Consider the following 18,496-nt stretch of genomic DNA (forward strand, 5'->3'; position numbering starts at 1 on the left):
GGTGGCAGTCACTGCTGGGTGGGTGGTGGTGCAGGGGGACATGAGTCGGGGCCTGCTGGCAGGTGCCCGTCACTGCTGGGTGGGTGGGGGTGCAGGGGGACATTGGTGCATGGTGACATGTGGGCTGGCTGGGGAGCATGCCCAGGGTGGATGGATTACCTGCAGGGCATGGCCAGGGTGGATGGGATGCCTGCGGGGCATGGCCAGGGGTGCAGGGTAGTCCCGTGTGGTGTGGGATGCCTGCAGGGTGTGGGGAGGGGGAGAGGGCACACCTGGGAGGACCCACACTGCCAATTTGTGTACCCTGCCCGACCAGAGAAATTGCGTGTGTAATTCCCTGCGCACCCCTCGGAATACACGTGCCCTGCTCGACCAGAGAAATTGTGTGTGTAATTCACACGCACCCCTCAGAATACACGTACCCCGCTCGACCAGCGAAATTGCATGTTTAATTCCCTGCGCACCCCTCAGAATACACGTACCCTGCTCGACCAACGAAAATCGCGTGTGGAACTTCAAAGTGTGGTATTCTCTCATTGGTTTCATGCATGTCACAATGTGGGTTTTCACATTCACTGGCTCCCTTTGTGTGTGTGTGACGGACATGTGTTGATGTACATACTTGCCATTTGGGTTGTATCATGTAATGGGCATTTCAATGTGGGGTGGATGGAATACTTGTTTGGGTCTTTGGACAGGGGTGGCATGCGGTGGGATTTGGGTGGCCATAAGGCCCATGATTGTGGATCATGATGACGTGTTGGAGGGGGGCATGAGTCGGGGCCTGCTGGCAGGTGCCTGTCACTGCTGGGTGGGTGGGGGTCCAGGGGGACATGAGTCGGGGCCTGCTGGCAGGTGCCCGCCACTGCTGGGTGGGTGGGGGTGCAGGGGGACATGAGTCGGGGCCTGCTGGCAGGTGCCCGTCACTGCTGGGTGGGTGGGGGTGCAGGGGGACATGAGTCAGGGCCTGCTGGCAGGCGCCCATCACTGCTCGGTGGGTTGGGGTGCAGGGGGACATGAGTCGGGGCATGCGGGCAGGTGGCAGTCACTGCTGGGTGGGTGGTGGTGCAGGGGGACATGAGTCGGGGCCTGCTGGCAGGTGCCCGTCACTGCTGGGTGGGTGGTGGTATTGGGGGACATTGGTGCATGGTGACATGTGGGCTGGCTGGGGAGCATGCCCAGGGTGGATGGATTACCTGCAGGGCATGGCCAGGGTGGATGGGATGCCTGCGGGGCATGGCCAGGGGTGCAGGGTAGTCCCCTGTGGTGTGGGATGCCTGCAGGGTGTGGGGAGGGGGAGAGGGCACACCTGGGAGGACCCACACTGCCAATTCGTGTACCCTGCTCGACCAGAGAAATGGCGTGTGTAATTCCCCGCGCACCGCTCAGAATACACGTACCCTGCTCGACCAGCGAAATTGTGTGTGTAATTCACACGCACCCCTCAGAATACACGTACCCCGCTCGACCAGCGAAATTGCATGTTTAATTCCCTGCGCACCCCTCAGAATACATGTACCCTGCTCGACCAGTGAAAATCGCGTGTGGAACTTCAATGTGTGGTATTCTCTCATTGGTTTCATGCATGTCACAATGTGGGTTTTCACATTCACTGGTTCCCTTTGTGTGTGTGTGACGGACATGTGTTGATGTACATACTTGCCATTTGGGTTGTATCATGTAATGGGCATTTCAATGTGGGGTGGATGGAATACTTGTTTGGGTCTTTGGACAGGGGTGGCGTGCGGTGGGATTTGGGTGGCCATAAGGCCCATGATTGTGGATCATGATGACGTGTTGGAGGGGGGCATGAGTCGGGGCCTGCTAGCAGGTGCCTGTCACTGCTGGGTGGGTGGGGGTCCAGGGGGACATGAGTAGGGGCCTGCTGGCAGGTGCCCGCCACTGCTGGGTGGGTGGGGGTGCAGGGGGACATGAGTCAGGGCCTGCTGGCAGGTGCCCGTCACTGCTGGGTGGGTGGGGGTGCAGGGGGACATTGGTGCATGGTGACATGTGGGCTGGCTGGGGAGCATGCCCAGGGTGGATGGATTACCTGCAGGGCATGGCCAGGGTGGATGGGATGCCTGCGGGGCATGGCCAGGGGTGCAGGGTAGTCCCCTGTGGTGTGGGATGCCTGCAGGGTGCGGGGAGGGGAGAGAGCACACCTGGGAGGACCCACACTGCCAATTTGTGTACCCTGCTCGACCAGAGAAATTGCGTGTGTAATTCCCCGCGCACCCCTCAGAATACACGTACCCTGCACGACCAGCGAAATTGTGTGTGTAATTCACACGCACCCCTCAGAATACACGTACCCCGCTCGACCAGCGTAATTGCATGTTTAATTCCCTGCGCACCCCTCAGAATACATGTACCCTGCTCGACCAGCGAAAATCGCGTGTGGAACTCCCCGCGCACCCCCAGAAATACGCGCATGCAGCCCTTCCACCCTCAACATTCCCCACAGGCAGCCCATCACCCCAGTGCATGCCCCACTGGCTGCCCACACCACAGGGTGGAGCTTTACACGCGTTTTCGCTAGCGCAAGAGGAATACGTGTATTCTGAGGGGTGCTCAGGGAATTTGCCACGCGTTTCGTGGTTGGGGGGCTGTATGCTGGTCCTCTGACCTTTTCCGTCATGTACTGGATTTGGACGCTGTTCATGGCGCACAGGGCAGGGTTGGGGGCGTAACTGGCACTGCTGCAGGGTCGCTGCGCCACTCTGCGCCACGGCTGTTTTTGGATGTTAAATTCCATGTATACGCTGTGCGCTGAAATGGTTTTTGGCGCACGCGGCTGGTGCAGACTGCCGCATGCGCACACTGTGCGCCAGCCGCGTGCGCCACTTGTGTGCACAATTCTATGAATTACCCCGATAATCTCTTACAAGGTAATGAAGAAAATCCATAATTAATAATAAATATATAATGTTTAAGGAGTCTAATTATATAAAATACATCACTCAAATGGCTGTTCTAGCAGTACAAATATTAAAACTTCAATCATGTGGAGGCTGCTCTAGCAGTATAAATACAAAAACCGATTGCAGGGTGTATGGCATTTCGGTAATAAGGCATACTGTAATTATGATATGATTTAAAAGTCATGTAAATGCTATGCCTTCTGTAAAAGCTATCCATGAATGAATTGATAACAAATGAAGTTGGGGCTTTCGGCCACACGTTTAGAGAAATTGAAGATTATATTAATCAAGTTGATTACGTGAGAAATTGTTTGTTGATTGAAAAAATCAAATCAAGTTGATGCAATAGTTTCTGAAAAAGTGAAGACATTAAAAACTTAATAAAACTCGGCACACATGGGAAATTCTTGAAATTGTGAAATGCATGGATGCCCCATTCCGTTCGGGAAATGGTAGCTCATTCCTTTTTTCCTTGCATTCTAGGTCTTGTAGTCCAGGGATTTGTAACGGGTGATTCAGGACTACAAGTGACGATGTGAAGATATTCACGGTGGCGTAGTTCAATGTCCCATTATTCATATTATGAGTTCCAGAAGAGCCGTTACACTACCACTGTATTTCTACACTGATCTAGGATTTAAAACTGTTATCTACAAAGCAGTTGTTAAAAAAGCACCTTTGGCTCCCCATATGTTTTGGACTACACCTGCCATCAGTTTTAATCAGGAGTATGATTGGGCGTAAATACGGCCAGAGAAACCGAAATGGGGAAATTAGCCAACGATTCCATCCCACAGGCTGATTCGTTTTCTACCTTTTTCGCCACATATTGTGATTTTTCCCCAAAAATACACACCAGAAAATGACATTTTGGGAAACCTTAAGAGGGCAAAACACCTGGAATTTGTAGATGAGAAAAGATCACAAACTTCCAATTTTGCTATGCAGACGAAAATGTTTGATTGAGCAAATTCTTCCTGACATACAGGAATTTTTCTGCAGAATGAAATTGAGCAATTTCAATTACCCCTAGTCAGGAGCATCAATGATGAGGTATCATGAGGGTCAAAGTCTAAAACATCTGGCGTTCCATAGGTTGCAGACCCCTCTTCTAGTGCAAAACAGATACGAGAATCATAATAGTACAATATAAAGGAACATAGAGACACTGATGAAAAAGTTTAAACATCTAAAATATGTAACAAAAACATAACACAGAGCCCATGATAGAGAGAACAAATTAAATAAGCAATAAACCTGGATGCAAGGGGGGAACTGTACCCATCAGTAACTGCCCTGGGACCAAGGTAAAGGCCTGAGGATAGTGAAGGTTTTTGCAGAGTTCCTTTTTCCTTTTCCTATAAGGACATCGTCTTTGTATGCACCTGGTTTGCCAAATTCGTTAAATAAACTACAAAGATGGGACATAGAAAATCAGTCAATCTTCTATGTCAATGTCATCAAGTGGATAAAGATGGGTCCAGCAGGGGAGCATATGGCAGCATTTCACAGACTTTCACTGTACACTAAAGCCTGCGTTCCTGGCGACTCAACCTTTCCAATGGTTGATACTAATAAGTGCAAAAGAGTTTTGCTTAATTTTGGTCTTCATGTCACAGCTAAAATTCACCCTTTTGCAGCCTTTTTCCAAGCAAAATTGCATTTAAAAAAATGTAATTTTAAAGAAATGAAATTTCGGGTGTTTTACCCCCGTAAATTTAATTTTTCTCACCAAAGTTTCCATTTTTATTTTCAGGCTACAAAACATAACATTTTTGGGAAAACCGAAATTGCTGTACAAAGAAATTCCCCATAAATGTGACGAAAAAGATAGAAAACTGCGTAGTTGGCGGCATGTAATTGTGGCGAATATCACCAATTCCATTTCATGGGTGGTTATTTTACCTACCCCTAGTCACAGGGACCCTCACATATTCACCATAACAGTGACCAACAAAGAGAGAGAGGGTTGCCCATAAGTCTCCTTCCCATAAGGAAAACATTTATAGAGCCATTCAAGTTCCCTCGCCCAACAATCAAGGAAATACAACTTTCCCTCTGGCAAGGATGCCAGAGGAACCATTTCATATTGTGACTCATACTCGCACATCCTGCAGAAGCCCCATTTGCAAAGTTGCACTCGATCAGTCGGGAAGTGATTTGTCTGAAAGGAGCAAGCAAGGAAACAAACAAACCCCATTTTTCAGCAGGGATTAGAAACCTTGCAAATGCCCTATGACTAAGGAGTTTCAATGTAACATACCACTTCTTGTGCTTACCATAACATTTCCTAACTCTGGTTTCACAAGATTGGAGGGCATAGGGCCCCACACTATAACAGACAACAGCATCAGGGCTTTCAAATAGAGAGAGACTCCAAACCTGTCCAGGGGCCTTCTGTAATCTAAGGCGGTGGCAGGCGTTCTTGTAGCTTCAGGCCAGCCCTCTGCCAAGCCATATGACCAACCCATGTCTCAATACAAAAGAACACACCCCTCAGTATCCACGCCCCCTAAATATCAATGAACAGTACCCGAGGGGAGGAAAATCCCTAATATTAAAATTAGCCGGATCAGTCTGGCTTGGTTGGGAGTTTGAGTAGCTGTTGGAGGAAGGAGTTTGGTGGAGAGCGGTCAAAGATAGGAGTACAAAGAGCAGAGCAGTAGTAGAGAACTATCTTGTTGGATGAAGAGTCTGGAGGAAGGAAGAGGAGACATTAAATGGAGGAGAGGTGTTGGGGCGCGGATAAGGTGGACCATCAGAGAAAAAAGAGATGTGCGAGGAGGCTGCAGAATAATTGATACCATCTAGAGAAAGAGAGTGTGGGGAGGTTGGAAGAGAAAAACTACCAGATCAGGAGGCCCACTGTCCATGAAGGTGAATGAGATGGAAGCCCTGAACATTTGTGGTCGCGAGAACAATGTAAGGGGCAGATATCACTACCTACATCTTAGGTGGTGGGAGGTAAGCTGTTACCACATCTAGTGAGAGAACAGAAAGGTTCCAGTGGACCAGGTCAGTCCAGGGAGGTAACTAGATGAGGTAGTGTTGGCTACAGAAAGCTGCAGTCTCACTGCAACAAGGACCCTTATACTAGGGGGGACAATGAGGAGCCGTCTCAGCTTCCCAGACTCTAAAGAAGGGAGATGGTCAACTGATGAAGAGTGTTTCATGCCCAACTCCTAGAACTTGGAAGAGTGAAATCAGTCATGGGAAGACTCACCCAGTGTCCAAACCCTTAGCGGACCAATCACAGATGGCTTATCATTGCATGAATATAAAGACCAAGGTTATCAATCAGAATTTGCTGGGTTGTTCTAAGAGGCTTTCGTTATGGTCTATGACAATTATATATTTTTAACATTTCTTTGTTGTTGTGGTGATCAAAATAAACCTGCTTTTTTAGAACCTATCCATATGCAAGCCTCTTTATGCCGCCCATCCTCATAATACATTTCCTCACATCGAGAAATCAACACAGCATAACAATACAAAAATACCCAGCACAGAGACAATACTGCTTTAGATATTAGCCCAATCACCTCTGATAAAAGGAATATACTCCTAGACAGTCTACAAACAACCAATATTAAAACACAACTCCACAGTAGAGAAGGAGATTCATAAGAGCACTTAAAATTCAACGTATGTGCTGTATTTATTTAGTTCTATTAGGGCACAATGTTCACCGCAGGGAATCTTGGCACTCGTGAAGGTCAGGGATGAGGAGACCAAGAGAGAGGAAGATATGGCAAATATAGATCCATGGATATGATATGATAAGTCATTTATGACACACCTGTACACAAGTATTTCTAGGTGCGACAAGACAATGAAGGGCGGACTGAAGGAGGACAAAACAATGATCTTACTAGGCCTTGTGTCATTCATATTGCGCAACTGCAGGCCGGAGGGAGGTCAATATGTGACGGGGGAGTGCAAAGTAACTCATAAGTGCTGCCGGGAGGTGGCTCATAAGTGCAGAGAGTAAAGGGAATGTAGGGTTGCAGTTACAGTCCCTTAAGTGGTTGGGAGGCCCAGAGGCAGTGCAAGAGCAACCAGTCGTGCAGGAGCCTGGTCCCATAAGTTCAGTGGTTGGCCAGGTAACCAGAATGCACAGCAGACAGTGACATCGGCAAGGGAGAGGGAGAGAAAAAGCAAAAGCGAAAAGGAAGGTCTTGAGCTGCTTCCGGAACCGTAGGTGGTCCTGCTCATGTTTGAGAGAGGCAGGGAGGCTGTTCCAGAGGGAGGCCCCAGCCGAGGACAGAGATCTAACCCCCAGTCTCTGTCTGGAGAAGCGTCTGACCCTCAGAGAGTTGGAGGTGGATGAGCGAAGGGCTTGAGAAGTAAGATGCTTAGAAAGAGAAAGTTGGATGTAGTGTGGTCCCCGACACCAGAAAGCCTTGTGGACAATGCAGGGGGTCTTAAACTCAATCCTCGCAGCCATGGGGAGCCCATGGAGAGATTTCAGGGCTGGAAAGATACAATCCCTGGGCTGGAGGCCCAGGACAAGTCTCGCAGTCCTGTTCTGGATAAGTTGTAAAGGTTGAAGTGTAGAGGCAGGCAGATTTAGAAAGAGGCTGTTGTAGAAGTCCAGCCTAGAAAGGACAAGGGCTCTGGACACAGTGAGCTTCTGGGGGAAAGTGAGAAAAGGAAGAATACCTCTGAGAAGGTGCAGCTGATAGCATGACTTCTTAGAGATGACAGAGATGTGAGGAGAGAAGGAGAGGGTGGGGTCAAAGATGACCCCAAGGTTCCTATCCTCACACGAAGGAGCAGGTAGAGGGCCCAGGATGGGCAGCCAGAGTGAGAGAGGGAAGGCAGGAGCAGGTGTCCCAATGAGGAGTACGCAGTCTTACTGGCATTAAGGCAGAAATCGTTGGAGGCATACCATTCCTGAATTCGGACAGACTGTCAGGTATGAGAGAAGGAGCAGCAGCCGGGAGCCTGAAGGAGAGCTGGGTGTCATCTGCATAACACTGAAATATGGAGCAGGAGTGGAAGGTAGAGATGCAGTGGGACAGAGGTGCCATGTAGTGGTTAAATAGCCAGGAAGAAAGGTTAGACCCCTGGGGAACACCAAAAGTAGAGAGAGAGATAGTAGAGAGGAAAGACCCAAGTTGGACGTGGGTCGATCTGTAAGAAAGGAATTCAACCAGGCAAGGGCCTGACCAAAGATACCCAGGTGTTAAAGAGATGATTGAGCAGGATGGCATGGTTGACCATGTCAAAAGCAGAGGATAGATCAAGGAGAAGGAGGACAGAAGGATGGTTAGAATCAGGATTGGAGAGCAAGTGTTCACGGGTATCCAGGAAAGCAGTTTCCATGCTTCTGGCTTCTCTGAAGCCAGATTGGTGGTCATGGAGACAACCAACAGATTTAGTATGTAGATTAAGCTGGGAGATGGCCAGCTTTTCCAGGAGTTTTCCCAGGAAAGGAGTGATGGAGATCAGGTGATAGTTTTCCAGAGTGGAAGGATCGGCAGAGGGCTTCTTAAGAAGTGGGTGCACAAGGGAATGCTTAAGGGAGGAGGGGAAGGTTCCAGTGGCAAACGAGTGATTGCAGAAATCGGCCATGGGTGTCGATGTGGTCCTTAATAGTTCTGGAGGAGCAGGGGAGCACCAGCTTTGACAAGACTTTCATAGATCAGACTTGTCTAGAAACATTGTCGGAAGTGAACAGGGGAAGGAGGAGAAAGGAAGAGGAGAAGTGGCCAGAGAGAGGCCTGGAATGGTAGAGGGAGAGGAAGAGGAGGTAGAGGAAGAGAGAGAGTGGACAGGATGTCCTGAGTTTTAGTGGTGAAATTAGATGCCAAGGACATGCAAAGGGCCTGGGAGGGAACAGGAGAGGTAGAGACTGCAGCAGGATTGTCCTGCTCCTTACAGATTTTGAAAGGTTTAGCTGAGTTGTTAGAGGCCGCCGAGATGCGGACTTGGATGTAGGCTTTCTTCTTAGAGAGGACAGAGAGTCTGTATTGCGTTTGGAGCAGGCGGCAGGCCAGTTTGTCAGAGGATGCGCTAGATGCACTCGGCTTCCTTTCAGCCACCCTTCACTTGCGCTTAAGGGTGGCAAGGTCAGAATTGTACCAAGAGTTGCACTTGGATGCAGGCTTCCAACGGATCCTCATGACAGGGGCAAGGACATCAAGCGTGTTAGAGATAGAGAGATGAAGGTTAGAAATGGCTGTGTCAGAGTAGGAGTCATCCAAAGGTGTATGAGGAGAGAAAGTAGCAGTGAAAGCCTCCACTGACACATGCTTCATGGGCTGGATGACCAAGAAGGTGGGTGGCAGTGATGGGGTCAGCTTAACCTGAGGGGCAGACAGCGACAGGTGAGAGTAGAGAAAAAAGTGGCCAGTCCAAGAGAGAGAAGAGTGGTGTGATGGTTGGAGAAGAGGAGGTTTTAGGAGATCAGACCATCCAGGGTGTTCCCTGCAGAGTGAGTCGGGCAAGAGGGTAGAATTGAGAGAGAGAGAGTCACAGAGGTCGCAAAAGAGACCAGAGGAGGGGCTAGTAGCATCCAAGTGGATGTTAAGGTCTAAGAGGAGGAGAAGTTGAGAGGTAGAGGGAAGGAGGGATGAGGACAGGTCAGCCCACTCAGAGAGGAAGAGGGCGACTTGGCTAGGCAGCCTGTAGATGGTGGCCACAGTGAGAGAGAAGCCAAGAGAGATAGAGAACCTGCAGACCAGGTATTCTTGTAGTCAGCAGGGACGAGATTGTCAACGTTTGTGACAAAGCTGGCTGTGAACAAAGTCTCAGTGAAAATGAGTACATCCAAATCAAGCTTTTCCAAGAGATGGCAGATGTCAGAGGAGTGTTTGACAGAGGAGGAAGCTAAGAGTAGTGATGTGGATCAGATTGCCACCTTTGCAAGACTTCCGTGCAGGGGTACAGGCATGAGATGCGCCCTGCGGAAGTGTTAGAGGTGCACGACAGGCCAGTCAGGTTTTAAGCACCTTCCTGAAGGCCAAGTGGTTGTCTAAGTTTCAGATGTGCACATGGAAGAGCTCACAAGATTGCTTGGTTGGACTGGGAACGTGCTACCACCTTTACTCATACAATGGACTTTGTTAGAAATTTACTTTGTTAGAAATAGCAGTCATGTGTTGCATTAACTCAATGATCTTTTTGCTGTGCATTTCTGGAATTTCTGGTGACAAAAGTCAGAACCAAATCCCCTAATAGGCATGATGAATGATGCAAAGGGCCTCGCATTTGGTTCTTTCCAGGTGGGAAACCAATGGAGTTTTCTAATTGCTGGTGAGATTCTATCTTGGCATTACTGTTTGAAGTAGAGTGGACAGCTGCATTCTGGACACACTTGACTGTGTGGAATTGGGAGGCCATGATACATTCTGTTGAAATAATGAAGATCATTACGAGTTTGGAGGTAGCCATGGCCATGGCTGCCTCCAAACCCGGGTCCGGGTCCGGTCTCACTGAATGGGGATTTACCGGGACATTCCGACCTATGCGGACCCGGTAAGTCCCCATTCAGTAAACCATTCCCCATTTCCATTTGAGCCCCCATAGGGTTCAATGGGAATGGGGAAGGTGCTAATAACGGGCCCGCAAATTGAGGGCCCGTTATTAGCTCCAAGGTCCCTTAACGGGGGCCGCAAAAAACGGCTGGTCAGATCAGCCGTTCCTGCTGGGACACTCTAAGGGACCTCGGAATAGGGCGGTAAGGGTTTACCGGCACCGGCATCCTTACCGGTGCCAGTAAACCCTTACCGTCCAACTCGTAATGACCCCCGACATGTGGTGTGATTTGTTGGAAATAGGTTGATGATGTGACATAATGATCTGTGAGCATTTTTGATTAAATATCTGATTGCCATTTCACAGATGACTTGTGCATCTAAGATGATTCCCATGTTACAGTCTTTTCATTCTCAGGCGGGGCTGGGTACCAAGGATTCAGGCCATAATGATGGTGTCCCAGATAGGAGGCCTGCTTTGAAAGAAATTATATTAGTCTGTTTGCATCTGTCCATTCAATGCTTTTGTCATGGAAATGATTAAGTTAGTGGCTGATTTGTCATTTCAGACATCACAATAAAAAGAAAAATATACAGGGAAGGTGCACTTGCGGCCGTGGATAGGACAGATTATTTAGCAAAAAACCATACACGCAGTATTGGACACAAATTATTTACAGGAACTCACTGAGGACCCCAAAACAGATTAAAATAAGCAACAAAAAAGACATAAAATTCATGCCAGTCAGCATCAAACAAACTGCTGAGCAGCATCCAATAAAGTTCAAGTCAGGAAGATAAATTCTAGGGACATTGTACATGTTTTTCTAAAACCTAAAATCTTGACAGCCCTGGTCACTCGATTATTTCTGTGGTCACCCTGCTAACCGAAAAACGCTCATGTTTACTTAAATCAGTTAGGAACAGATGCACACAACTTCCCCCAAGACATCACTGACTTTGATTGGAATTTGCAACCTATAGGATAACCTTTGCCTATCTCCCTATTGCCAGAATGGAATTTAACACCATATTACCACATATCCTTCACGAAAATGGCATAACGGAAATGACAAAGCTTTGTAAAAAGAAGTACACACAAAAAGGACTTTCCAGAATAAAATGTAATTATCCTTAACTGATTTATAATTGCATGCAACAAATATCGTTCAATGGCAGATATTTCTAACAAACTATGGGTACTGAAATGGGTGCACAATTGGCACCTGGATTTGCTTATCTATTAATGGATATATTTGAGTGGCCTTCCTAAAACAGAAACTAAAACAGCCCTGATCTACTTAATTTGCATAGTCCCACTTTGAACATATGGGGATTGAGTCACACCAAATGTAAAGATTACTAACAGGATGGATTTTAACAATTCCCGTATCTGCATCATCTTTATTATAGACTGTTCTTCTACTTGAATTCACTCCCTGATACCCCAATAACCACTGCAATGGATATCACAGTAGATACCACCAAGTATGAACAATTCATAGACTTGAAAAATATCTTTCACCAAAACCACACAAAAGCTGATTATAGTCAAGCAATTTGGTATCCCGTTGTTTAAACTCATAACATTACTTCAAATTAATTTACTTCAAAGGTAGTATTTCAAATTACTTCAAATTATATGTATTTAGTTGTGGGTTAAGTGGTCAAAAGTGGGTGGGAGGGGTTTAGGGTAGGGGCGGTAGTGAAGGGGAAGAGGGGGCATGCCACCCAAAATAAAAAATGAATTGAAGTAACTTTTCGAAGTAATGCCTTCAAAGTAAATTACCTGTAGTCATTTTTTGGGTGAATTACCATGGAACTTAACCATTCATTATTTCCATTTGCAGAGGCCTGTTATAAGGGCCATATTGACATTGACTTTAATCTTTGAGGTTTCTGGAACTATTGCTCATTTCCCCTTTGCTCTATTGGTAGTACATGTGGTCTTGTGCTAATCTGTTCACTGTGGATACACAGGGCATGAGAAATCAAAGAATGTCCACAGGACCCATGGGGTGAATGCATTGGTAAAGCCCATAGGCCCTTGAGTGTCCAGTACCACCTGTTTGAGGAGTACAAAGCCATTTTATGCAGTTAATTAACATGGCTATTCTTTTTTTTTAAGAACTGCACGCCTTTCACATGTAAAGCAGTAAGGTTAGGATAGTAAGTCACACGTGGGTACCAGCCAAACAAAATAAACAGTGTGTGACTTACTGTGCTCCAGCCCAGCCTGCCTTTGAATCACTGCCATGGTATGTGATGAAAGGTGACCAATCCCAACAAGCCTTTTGAGGTGGCTTTCTGTGCTACTTCAATACTAGGATTGTAGCCCTCACCAGCTTGACATGTGACTAAAACTGCAAACGCTCTTGCTGTCTTGGAAAGGCATACATTGGCCAATCTCTGCTATTCACATCATGTGTCAGAAAATGTGTGTCAAAGTAAATCGTAGTGGCCCTTATTGCCGAAAAGGTGCATTGCCGCAATGCAGTTTTCCATACATATTTCACCATGGAAAAGTTACTGAATTCTAGTGAAAAAAACAACACAGCAACACACTTGCACCAGTGCAACATTTCTGTAATCTGGACCACGGCATAAATAGAGTGAAGCAAGAATAATTCGAAGTGATTACAAGTTGCGTGGTAATTCGGCAAATTTTCATGGAATTGTTGCCACTCAGTCCAGAAGATGTACAACTGGATTACGAGTGGTCACATGGCAGTGTTAATCCCCATTTCTTGAGTCCATCAGTTGGACTTTTGTGGATTTCCCACATGCAGAAATGTCACCGCCCGCAGTAAAAGTGACGATTATTTAGAGCTCAAGTGGTGGAATAACCTCTAGCTAAATGCTGATGATAGATCTGCCAGTTGCAATCTGAGAGTCCCCAAAAATATTGGCACTAACAGAAAAGGACTGCACCACTGAACTCGTAAGAAGGCCTGTCGTTTTTTTACGCTGGCATACAGGCAGTTTCCGGAACAATGTTAAGTTTCTCAGAGCTGCCTGATCAGGTTCCCGATTAGAATACAATATTTTTGTGTAAATGTACAGAGGGTGGCAAGTATAGGTCAAAGTCAGTCTTCTCTTGAGGCACAAAGTCAACAGAACTATCCTCAGTTCAAAGGGACGGGCACAGGTAATTACTCCCTACTCCGGAGGAGTGAAAACAAAATTCCAGTAGGTCCTTTTATTGCATGATCACGTGGCTGCGAGTACATTTCTCAAGGACTGATGCTGGAAATTAAAATTTCAGTTCCAAATTCCATGACTCCATGCTATAGTCCTCTGTGAAGCATTCAATGACCAATTCACAAAAGTCAGCAATTGCACCTGTAAGCTACATATATGTGTGTTTTTAACTTGTGAGAGAACAGACGATTCAAGATGAACCATAACCAATATATGTGTAACTTATTTATCAAGTTTGAAATTGATTGAGTCTGCTGTGACGAATCTGGACTATGGGCCTCATTACACGGATGGCGGTAAGGATTTACCAGTACCGGTAAAATACCGGTAACGGTAAATCCTTACCGCCTTACTACGAGGTCCCTTTGTGGGTTGGGTGATTTAACGCCTGCAAAAAGCAGGCGTTAAAAACCAACCCGCAAAGGGACCCACGGAGCTAATTACGGTACCGCAATTTGCGGTACCGTAATTAGCGCCTTCCCATTCCCATTATGCCCTATGGGGCAAAAATGGGAATGGGGAAGGGCAATGGTGGAAGGGGGAATTACCGCCCCGCCAACCTTGGAATGGGGCGGTAATTCCCCTTTCCGCCAAGGCGGTGCCGGTATTTTACCGGCATGAACCATGGCGCTAATAGCGCCATGGTTCTCCGCCATCCGTGTAATGAGGCCCTATGTGTTCCTTCTTCCGAGAGAGCAGCCGCCACTTTAGGTCTAGGGAGGTGAGCCCACTAAACAAGACTCACCCTAGGGGTCTGGGAAAGTGGGACCTCACTGCGAGTGACTCCTCTCTTGGGGACAATGACACCCATCCCTCTAAGGAACTCCCTGTCCAAAATACATTGGGCCTCATTACGAGGAGGGCGGTAAGGGGTTAACGGCGCCAGTAAAGTGCCGGTGCCATTAGCCCCGTACCGCCCTATTACAAGGCCCCCTAGCAGGACCCGCTCTAGACGTCTGGTAAAACCAGACGTCCTTGTGGGTCCCGCGAGGGGACAAGCATGCTAACAACGGGCCCGTTGTTAACGGGCCCGTTGTTAACGGGCCCATTGTTAGCATCATCCCCATTGAGCCCTATGGGGCTGAAATGGGAATGGGGATACATTTTTACTGGGTCCATGGAATGGGCAATTACTGGGTCCGCCAAGGTCGGCATGACCCGGTAATTGCCCATTCCATGGACCCGGTAAAAATGTATTACCAGTGGCAGCCGTGCCCTTGATAAGGGCACGGCTACCGCCAGGGTCCTAATGAGGCCCATTGTCTCCCTGCATAGGAATATGAAAGACTATCATTTTGAATTCACCAGATAATTCACAAATTCTTTGGTGTCAGTTAATGCTGGATCTTGCCTGAACTACACAGTTAAAGAGGAACGACGCACCCCGTTTGGTTGTGATGACATACATAAAACGACGAGGAACCTAGAATGGAAGAGAGATAATCCTAGGCAGAAGAGATCCTCTAATGGGAGGATGTCCTGCAGGGGCAGAGACGGCGGTAACATGGAGAGCAAGTTGATCACTAGCAAGATGCCAGAAGGCTAGTGTCCTGAACAGCAATGAAGCCGAAGTCGAGAGAGATGGAGACGGTAAAGTGACTATTTCGCCTGGTGGCACGACGACATGGAAGCTGTGGTGTCCCTGGTACCCGTTAACCGATGCCAAGACCAGACCGCAGGGGAGAGATCAAATATCCAGTATCCTCATGAGAAGAGCATCAGCAGCCGAGCCGCTAAGGAAGGAAAGCAAATACTCCAGAACAGGTAATGCCATTGAGAGCGGCAAACAGTTATAACCAAGACTGGGGATGCCAAAAAGATTACAGGAGCCAGAAAATCCCAATCAGGTAGACACCCTACTAAGGCCCTGCCAAAGGATGCCTATCAGAGGGCCAGAGGGCTTTGGGGAGCCCTGAAAAACTGTGAGACATTATATTCAAGGCTGGGAAAGGCAGAAGGGTTACCAGAGCCAGAAAAATCCAAAAGGACAGACGCCCAACCTAGGCCCTGCTAAAGCAAGCCTATCAGAGAGTCAGAGGACTTTGTGCAGCCCTGGAAAACACAAAAGATAGTGAGCAAGGCAGAGAACATTGAGGGTTGCAGTGCTCAAACCCAAAACAAAAACATTATCAAGCACCAAGTCAGCAATGGTCGAACTGTGTTAAACACCCTTTTTCCTGTAAGGAGGGGAACTTATGAAATATATGTAAAGACATATGATTTGACATACAGAATCTACAAAGAGGCTGGGACTGTATTGTGAAAAAAGATTCAAGTAATTGGGCCCAGCAAAACCCAAGGGGCTACTGCTCCAGCTTTTTTTGGTTACATTTTTCTAAGTGGTAGGGCCTGATAGCTAATAGGGTTTGGACTAAGGACTATTTCATTTGGACGTTTAACGAGCACCCTTACTTTTAATTTGTCAGGTAGGGAATTACCCTCACAGCGATAAGGCAAAATAGGCGTTTTTATGATTATTTAAATAAACAACCTTCAACATGTCACATCAGATCTATGTGATCACCACAAAAAAGAAATTCTGAGGACGAAAATATCGATGTATCTATTTTTAAAATGCATTTCGCTGCATATATATGCGGGAGAAGACCTCCCGCAGCCCCTCCCCCACACCCAACGCCACATTTCTTATTACCCTTAACCACCACCCCACATATATATGCAGTGAAATGCAGCCTTCAGCATTAAGCCTTTTCGTCCTCAGAATGTTTACCTCTGTTATTTTGGTCCGACTCCTTCTGCTTCGCCTCACGCAATGGAAATGCACAGACGACTAATTGTGGGCATATGATGTGTGTGTGTTTGCATGTGTTTGTGAGGGTGTTGTGTGTGTGATGTACAGAATATGCACTTAACACAAAAACAAATTGCGAAAGTATAGAAAAGACGTTTTTAAAACCCTTCTTTTGCGTTCCTTTTTTCTATTGGCTGTATCTGCATGACTGTTGCTCACACAAGTGTGGAAAATACATTTTCATGCATTGTAAATCAGTAACTTGTATAATGGCGCCAAAGGCCGTGCCCTATATTGATTCATTTGAGTGTGCTTGCCTTACACACTGTCCCTTATAACCAACCACACACACTCGTAAGCGCGGCACCATGCAAACGCCCAGCTAGCTGTAACCCAGTGTGGCAAACCAAACACACAGCCCTCGCAACATAGCATACATCTGGCAGCAACTACTCAGATTAAAAAAGACATCAGGTACTGCTAACGGAAGAATTCTTTGTAATTGAGCATTGCATGGCATTCCTTAATGCTACAAAAGCAACCAAACCAGTAAGTTGCAATCTAAATGACAACTTTGCAGGTTTTCACCAACATTTGCATATCCTTTCCCTGACAAGCTGCCTCATCACGAGTTTGGCGGTAACCCTTAAATGCGGCGGTAACGCTATTACTGCCGCATTTAAGGGTCCACCAAATTGCGGGTTTGGCTGGATTTGAGCTAGGGGTAAATCCACCATGAATTTGCCGATTTTTGGTGCTATTACCACGCAGTAATACCGCCGACAGTAGTAGCGCAGAAAATTCCCCATTGGGACCAATGGGGAATGGGGAATTCCCGAATGGGCCCAATGGGGAATGGGGAATTACCATTCCGCCAAACCCGTGATCCAGCGCTTATAGCGCCAGGGGGTTTGGCAGTAACACAAATAGCCCCAACGGTAATACCGCTGGGGTATACCGCCCAACTTGTGGTGAGGCTATTTTAAACTCTGTGGGGAGGTAGCGCAACAACACATGTGACACAAAAGATTGTGATTCCAGCAAAATGTTATTTTTATGATTTGCCTGGTAGGGTTGGGCCAAATGTCTATGAGAGCTTAGGGAGTCTCTACCACTGAAACAGGGGCATCTACATCTAAACAGTGTCAGGCAAGTGGTAATGATAACTGGGATATTCTTTCAGTGTCCACTACATACAGCCCAAATCAATAGTTTCACTTATTCTGATAAGTCCATGCCCCTCCAGGGTGTCCCTTAGCTACAACACAATGTCCAAAGGATGCGATCAACATAAATGTCCACACCTATACTTAATGAGTCAGTAGCCTTGTGTTCCAAGTCTTGGCCAACAAAAGAGTTCACAATCCTACTATCCAAAGTTCATTCCTAGTTTTATAAACAAAAGAATGAAGCTTCTTCGGGAAGGCTCTTCTAAGATTTACTCGCAGTCTGGAGCCTCATTGGTCTTCCTGCTTTCACTCTAATCATTCAGACATGTCCCACATCCATGGCTTCTGAGATTCTGCTTCATGTGCCACTTCCACCTTGGGCACTGAGTCACCTTAGCTTGAAGGGTCAGCATCTCTTTTTGTATTATTACATCTATCTACACCCTCTAGTCTTTCACTTGACCAGACAGAACTCTTCCAGACTTCTATATTCCACACTTATCATTTCTTCGCAGGCCTCAGGTTTTCAAAGGTCCAGTTCTCTGCATGACCAGGAGCCTCGGTATCGGAATTCCCTTTAGTAGGTCTCAGGATTGCCTGTATTCTCAACAACAACGATGCAGCTCCAATCAGAATCTAAATTCCCAGAAGCACTTGGATAGGCCTTGCCCTGGCCTACAGTGTCAGCACTTATTTGGTCAGGTCTTAAGACAGTCTGGGGATTCTGTGGAATTTGGGTAGATCTCACCATGATCTGAGGTTTCAGCAACACTTGGTCAGGTCTCACCATGACCTGGGGTTTCAACATCACTTAGCAATTTCTCCCCACAATCTGGGATTTCAGCAGCACTTGGCGAGACCTCACCACTACCTGCGGGGTCTGCTACTACTTGGAGAAGTCACCCCCCAGACTTCTGGTAGGCTTTACACAGAGTTTGGGTAGTCAGCCATTCCTCCAGCAGTGTCACTAAC

This window comes from Ambystoma mexicanum, chromosome 14 (assembly GCF_040938575.1).
Source record: "Ambystoma mexicanum isolate Mex_15411 chromosome 14, UKY_AmexF1_1, whole genome shotgun sequence".
Lineage (NCBI taxonomy): Eukaryota > Metazoa > Chordata > Amphibia > Caudata > Ambystomatidae > Ambystoma > Ambystoma mexicanum.